General features: G+C 36.7%; 1 pseudogene; it reads right to left on the reverse strand.

Annotated features, from left to right (window-relative positions):
• Nucleotides 1-6,291: 6,291 nt before the first annotated feature.
• Nucleotides 6,292-6,391, reverse strand: LOC122114081 (annotated as a pseudogene).
• Between the last annotated feature and the right edge of the window lie 1,625 nt (nt 6,392-8,016).

Genomic DNA, 8,016 nt, shown 5'->3' on the forward strand with positions numbered 1-8,016 from the left:
ATCTGGGTTGGTTCCATAAGTTAGTTATAGTAAATAATGCTGCAATAAACATGGTTGTGCTGGTAGCTTTAGTGTGGTCTTGTTTGTAAACATTTGCGTAAACGCCCAAAAGTGGGATTGCTGGGTCATAGGGGAGCTCAATGAGGAGTCCTTTGAGGAACTTCCATACTACTTTCCAAAGTGGTTGAACAAGTTTAGACTCCCACCAACATACCCTCCAGCATCTGTTGTTTTTAGAGTTCTTGATTTTTGTCATTCTAACTGGGGTGAGGAGGTATCTTAATGCTGTTTTGATTTGCATTTCTTTTATGGCTAGGGAGGATTAGCATTTCTTCATGTGTCTATTGGGCATCCTTCTTTCTTCTTCAGAGAAGTTTCTCTTTAAGTCTTTAGCCTACTTATTAATTGGGCAGTTGTTTCTTTGACGATTTGTTGTTGGGTGGTTTGATTTTTTGAATTCCAAGTATATTTTAGATATGAGACCCTTGTACGTTGTATGGCTAGTGAAGATCTTCTCCCAATCTGTGGGATTTCTTTTGATCTTCCTAGCTATGTCCTTTGCGATGCAGAAGCTCTGCAACTTCATGCAATCACATTTGTCCAAACTTTCTTTGGTCTTTCTGGGTCTCTATTAAGAAAATTTCGGCCTGCGCCAAGGAGACCTAGGGTTTCTCCTATTCCATCCTGTAATGTTTTCAGAGTGTCTGCTTTGTCTCCGAGATCTTTGATCCATTTGGAGTTGCTTCTGGTGCACGGTGATATATAAGGATCTAGCTTTAATTTTTTACAAGTAGTTAACCAATTTTGCTAGCACTATTTACTGAAAAGGCTGTCTTTCTTCCATTTTATTTTTTTAGTTCCCTTATCGAAGATTAGATGGCTACAGGTCTGTAGGTTCGTTTCTGGGTGTTCAATTCTATTCCATTGGTCCTGAAGTCTGTTCTTGTGCCACTACCATGCTGTTTTGATTACTATGGATTTATAGTATAGTTTGAAATTTAGTATTGATATTCCTCCAGCAGTGTTCTTTCTGTTCAGGAGCGTTTTTGTTATTTGGGGTCTTTTATTGTTCCATATGAATTTTTGGATTGCCTCTTCTATTTCCTTGAAGAATGAGGTTGGAATTTTGATAGGTATCGCATTGAATTTGTAGATAGCCTTGGGAAGTATTGCCCTTTTAACAATGTTGATCTTTCCAAATTCAGGAGCATGGGAGTTTTCCCCATTTTCTAAGTTCTGTTTTGATTTCCTTTTACAAGTTTTTACAGTTTTGATCATAAAGTTCTTTCACTTCTTTGGTTAAGTTAATTCCTAGTTATTTTATTTTTTGTGGGGCTATTACAAATGGCGTTGTTTTCCTAATTTCAGCCACACTTTTCTCATTGTTGGCATACAGAAAAGCCATTGATTTTGGGGGGTTAATTTTATACCCCGCTACTTTGCCAAAGTTTTGAATCAACTTGAGTATTTGGGAGTGGAGTCTATGGGATTCTTTAAATACAGGATCATGTCATCTGCAAAGATTGGGAGTTTTATTTCTTTTTTCCCTATTTGTATCACCTTTATGTTTGCATCTTGTCTTATTGCTGTAGATAGGAATTCTAATACTAGATTGAAGAGAAGTGGTGATAGTGGACATCCTTGTCTTGTTCCTGAGTTAAGAGGAAATGGCTTTAGTTTTTCATCATTAAGTATAATGCTGGCTGTAGGTTTGTCATATATAGCCCTTATTCTATTGAGGAATGTTCCATAATTCCTAATTTTTCCAGAACCTTCAACATAAAGGGGTGTTGGATCTTGTCAAATGCTTTTTCTGCATATATTGAGATAACCTTGTGGTTCTTATCCTTGCTCCTGTTGATGTGATGAATTACATTAATTGATTTGGGAATATTGACCCAGCTTTGCATCCCTGAAATGAATCCTGTTTGATTGTGATGAATGATTTTCTGGATACATTGTTGAAGTCGATTGGCCAAAATTTTGTTGAGAAGTTTTGCATCAATGTTCCTCAATGAAATGGGTCTATAGTTCTCTTTCTTTCATTATTCCCTGCCTGATTGTGGGATGAGAGTTATGATGACTTAATAGAATGTGTATGGTAGCGAACTTTCTCGTTCTATTTCATTGAAGGTTTGGAGTAGTATTGCTGTGAGCTCTGCTTTTAATGGTCTTGTAGAATTCTGCTGTAAACCATCTGGACCTGGACTTTTCTTATATGGGAGGTCTCTTATTGCTGTTTCTATTTCAATGCTTGATATGAGCCTGTTAAGATGGTTTAACTCATATTGCTTTAGTATTGGCATGTCAATATTTGCTAGGAAAAGGTCCATTTCTACCAAATTCTCAAACTTATTAGCATAAAGTTTTGAGAAGTATTCCCTTATAATGTTCTGAATCTTGGTTGTTTCTGTGGTGATGTTTCCATTCTCATTTCTGAGCTTATTTATTTGGGTGTGTTCGCTTCTTTTTCTGATAAGATTTGTGAAGGGCCTGTCAATTTTGTTAATTTTTTCGAGCAACGAACTCTTTGTTTTTTTGGTTTTTTCCAATAGTTTTATTGGATTCTAATTCATTTAATATTGATTTAATTTTAATTAAAATTAATTAATTAATTAAAATAATTATTTCTTTCCATCTATTATATTGGGGTATATCTTGGTGCTCTTTTTCAAGGTGGTTCAGATATCTCATTAAATTGTTGGTTTCAGATCTCTCCTATTTGTTGATGTAGGAGCTCAGAGGTATAAATTTGCCTCAGAGTACTGCCTTTGCTGTGTCCCAGATGAGATGGTAATTTATGTGCTCATTTTTGTTGAATAGCATGAACATTTGGATTTCCTTTCTAATATCTTCCATGACCCACTCATGATTCAGCAGTGTGTTCTTCAGCCTCCATGTGTTACAAGACTTTCTTTGGTGGCTTTTGGTGTTGCATTCTAATTTTATTCCCTTGTAGTCAGAGAGAATGCAAGGTATAACTTCAATGTTTCTGAATTTGGACAATTTTGCATTGTGGCCTAAAATGTGGTCTATTTTAGAAAATGTTCCATGTGCTGCTGAGAAAAACTTGTATTCTGATGCTGCTGGGAGAAATATTCGATAGATGTCTGTTAAATATACTTGATCTATGCAGTTGTTTATATCTGCGGTTTCTCTGTTGAGTTTTTCAGAGTTGATCTATCTAGTGGGGAGAGTGGTGTGTTAAAATCCCCAACAATTATTGTCTTTGGATCTCTGTGGGATTTGAGTGAAAGTAGTGTTTCTTGGTTAAATTTGGGTGCTCCATTGTTTTTCGAATAGATATTTCAAATTAATATGTAGCGACATTCTTTACCTCTTCTTTATCTCTTCTCACTAATTTTAATTGGAAGTTTATTTTATCTGATATTAGGATTGCAACTCCTGCCTGTTTATGGGGGCCATTTGCTTGGTAGATTTTGTTCCAGCTTTTAACATTGAAAATGTTTTTGTGTTTAACAGCAAGATGTGACTCCTGAAGGCAACAGATAGAAGGGTCTTGCTTTTTAGTCCTACAAGACAGTCTATGTCACTTAATTGGAGAATTAAGTCCGTTAATGTTGAGAGATAGGACTGAGAGGTATTTGGGAGTTCTGGCCATGTTATCTACCTTCTTGGGGTCTATGAAAACTGGGTTCTTCCTATCTTCTTGGATTCTCAGTTTGGGTGCATTTTCTTGGCCTTTATTGTGGTCTTGTTAGTTTTCTATGTTTAGGACATCTTTAAGAATCTTTTGTAGGGCTGGTTTGATGGAGATATATTGTTTCAATTTTTCTTGGCTATGGAAGGTTTTTATTTGGCCTTCAGTTATAAAGGAGAGTTTAGCTGGGTACAGTATTCTTGGTTGATAGTTGTTTGTCTTTAGGGCATGGCATACATCATTCCAGGCTCTTCTTGCTTTGATTGTCTCTGCTGAAAAATCTGAGGTGATTCTAATTGGTTTCCCTTTATAGGTGATTAATCTTTTCTCTCCTCTGGATTATTCATTATCTGTTCTGTCCCGATTACCATGAGTGGAAGTTGAGATACCCGGACTTGCCATTTTTCTTGTGTTTTTCAGGTTTGTTCTGCCCATTTGGGATGAATGAAACACCAGTTTTATGCTAGAACACTAACTTAAGGCAAGCATCAACCAAAGGCTGTATTTGCACAGTCAATAGTTTGCAGATACAATCTCGTTCAATGGATACATCTATTCAATGTCAAACAACTATATATTAATGGGCTACAAACCGCAAATGCGAATTTGGCAAACCAGAAATTATTAGGTTTAGGGAGAAATGTGGGTAAAAAATAGGAATAGAGAGATGTGGGAAGGCACAGGGAGAGTTAACTAAGTCCTAATCTCAAAACCGAAAATAGGTTGAATAGGATGAAAGTAGAGAGAGAAAAAAAAGAAGAAAGAGAAAGGGGGAAAAAAGAGACCAGAAAAAATAGAAAAGTAAAAATTAAAAATATTATGTAGACTCGAAAACGAAATATTGAGAGAACATGCATATAATGCAGAAGGGGAGGGATATAAAGAGATGTGAAAAATTTAAAAACAAAAATACTTAAAATATTATATAGGTATAAAGAGGTAGTACTGCTATCAAGGAATTTAAGTCTAAGAGGTTTTGAACTGAGTAATAAATTTGTGGATTAAGTGTGTACACAATGGAGGAGAAGGTCTAATAATCGACTATGGGTATATCTGAGGATGTATAGAAAAACAAGTCACATAAAAAAGAACGAAAGAGAAAAAAAGGTGAAAAGGATAAGAAAGAAAGAATAAAAGATCAGAAGTTCAATAGAGCAAAACAAAACACAAAAAAAAATTTTAAAGAAGAAAAAAGTAAGAAAAACGCACACACAAATATACCCCTAAAATAAAAAGTATAAGAGGGAAAAAAAGTTACTAGGAAACATTTTTTTTCAAAAAAGGTAAAAATTAAAAAGTTTTAGAAATTTTTTTATAAAATGTACAAAAAAAAAGAAAAAATATTTTGATTGTTTGGGGAGTGGTGGGAAAAATCCTGTATCTCCCTTGTGTTGTAACCAGCCTCTTGTTGGAGTCTCTGATCTGCTTGTGGTGTTTGATTTTCCTGTGGCTTGGTTGGTTTCTTAAGTCAGTTTGTTTGAACAGGCCAAAAAATGCTGCTTTACCCAGGATTTTGTGATCCTCCTCTCAGGTTAGTTCAATGGGAGGGGGATCTGCTTTGATTATCACAAAAGAGGGAAATGGCTTTTTCCTCGTTTGGAGAAGCTCTGATGAGGCTAGGTTCTGGGTAGAGTTGAGACTTTTCAGCAAACATTAGCTTTTCCCGGGGGCTAGCTTGTTAGAAACTCACGAGCCCAGGCTGGAGCCACTCTCTGGGTTTATATTTACTGAATTTCAATTGATTGGCAAGGCTGCTTAAGGGAGGGGCAGCCTCTGGCTCTGATTACCCAGTGAAGAAAGCCATTCCTAGGGCTTGCGCCTGAGCTGGGTGACATTTCTCTGGGTGAAGCTGAGTCTGGGAGGTCAGTTTAGGTTCTTGTGACCTGCTAAATGACTCGAGTTTTCTTCCACGGCCTTAGTTGGAGCTAGCAGCTCCACCGAGCTTTGTCAGTATCCAAGATGGAGATGTCCGGATCTGGGGGGGAGGGGTGGCCTTCTCTCCTCTGCTCCCTGAGAAGGAGTGAGGACGTTAGGCTTCTACTTTCGCCGAGTCTTGGTTCCTGGGTCGTCTCTGGTCTGTGAACTGCAGGATGAAGATGTCTGCTCCTTGTCAGTTCTTGCTGGTGTTGAGTAGAATCTGCTCACCCACCGCATCTGGCTCCTTTGTCCTGGACTCTCTGTGTTACAGGATGGTGACTATGGCCGCCGCTGCTGCCTAAGCTGCTGGCAAATGCTCAGATCTGTCTCCTTGCCTGGATTTTCCCTCTCTGGCCTAACTCTGTGTACTGTGATGACACACTTGGTGTGATTCTCTGGCTTAGGACTGTTCACTGGAACTCTAAAACTGCTTTCTATGCAAGAGCTTGTTTAACGTTCAGCTTCTCCTCCACCATCTTCCCGGAACCCTCTATGAGCATGGTTTAAATTTTATTTCTTTGGGATAAAATGACAATGTTATCTAATTTCAAGTTTTATAAAGGTTATGCTATGTAAGGGCCTTTCTAAGGTGAAGATTTAATACACTGATGTCAAACTAACCTTTAATTCTATGAATTACATGTATTGTTACACTTGTATTTTTGTAATCAACTTTTTAACAACTGTTTTTCATTTCTTGCATTTGAAGAATGAAAAATATGGAATACTTCACAAATTTTCATACCATCCTTGGGCAAGTACCATTTTAATCTCTGTATTGTTGTAATTTGGGTAGACCTGCTGCTGAAGCATGTAGTATCCTCTAAATTTAAGTAGTTATTGATGCAATGTTTATACAGGCACATATCCATGGTTGCCTATTTGTAACAAGAAACCCTTATTGTTCCTAAAAATGCTATTGATCATATCTCTCTAAATTTCTGTCTATAGTGGAAAAATTATATTGTTTGGTCGATTATTCACATTTGCAATTTTTTGTCAATGACTATTTTGTCATTTTCATTTTAAATTTGATCATATTTTGAAGCGTTTACAGCTAAGTCCAAAGGTGATGGCTTTTCAAGTACTTATTTATCAACTGAGTTATCTTTGTGGAGCTAATGGATTCAAAGTAAGCCTTGGTTAAGATCTACTTCTAAACATCTGCAGCTTAAAATTTCCTAAATGAGGTCTCAGTGGCACAAATATCTTCCTGACCCTTACCCTTCTTCCATGTAGGAACAGACCAACCAGAATATCTTACACTGACAGCATAGATTGTCTTACTGGAACAAAACTAATCTTAGTTACAAGGGATCATAGAGAGATGAACACTTCAGACCGAACTGTTCAGAATAGAAGGTATTTTATTAAAATATAATTGTTTGGGCTGGGAAGCTGGCTCAGTGGTAGAGTGCATGCCTTGCATACCTGCCCCTGGGATTGATTCCTCAGCACCACATAAGGAAAAAGAAAAAAGCCGGAAGTGGTGCTGTGGCTCAAGTGGTAGAGCACTAGCCTTGAGCTGAAGTGCTGAGGGACAGGGCCCAGGCCCAGAGTTCAGGCCCCACAACCAGACCCAAACAACAACAACTATATATATATAATTGTTTATTATACCTATTATTTCAAAAGTAGCTAAAGCCAAGAAGGTGAAAAAGTTGTTCATATGCATGTTTACTTAATATCCTGGGCCTGTCTACCATACAACCAGGCAGGAACTTACACTACTTTCTATCACCAAATATTTCCATAGCTCCTGGAGAAGTCTATATATTTCTCCTCGATATTAGGCCTTAAATTGGTAATGTTTTAATCAAAGTGTTTCCTCTTGCCTCCAGGCTTTACATTTACAAATGGTAAAGCTTTAGGTCTAACTCTACCAAAAACTGAGGTAGAGATAATGGAATAATACTTTAAAACAGATTTGCCTTTGATACCCTAACCACAACAGAACAATGCATAACAATTTCTTATATTATATATACTTATATATTTTATATTTATATGTGCTGATCTTAAGTTTCACACAGTGAATCTTACTAGAATTAATTTATAACTTGACAAATAAATTGAAATTTATTCCCATAAATAGATTGGAACATAAATAATTAGGTTTAGAATATATATTCGAATATAAAAAGTATCAATGCAATGTCTTTGGTATAAACTTGTGATACCTTCTAAGTGTTCTTGGTCTTCTGAATTCACATAGTAAAAAAAAAAAAAAACAAAAAACCAGTATTGTTTTCCTCTAATCTAGAAGAGATTTTACACTGCTGCTGTGTTTATTGTATTAACTCGCTGGTCCCAAAGTGTTTTTCTCCATATTATGCCTAAAAGCTATTATTCTTCTGCAGTACCCACGAGTCCGAGGATACCAGGTCCCAGGTTATCTGCATCATCCGATAACAATGGCAAGTCTTCTCACCTTGGCC

Source organism: Dipodomys spectabilis, unplaced genomic scaffold, assembly GCF_019054845.1.
Source record: "Dipodomys spectabilis isolate Male_0828 unplaced genomic scaffold, ASM1905484v1 ptg000105l, whole genome shotgun sequence".
Taxonomy (NCBI): Eukaryota; Metazoa; Chordata; class Mammalia; order Rodentia; family Heteromyidae; genus Dipodomys; species Dipodomys spectabilis.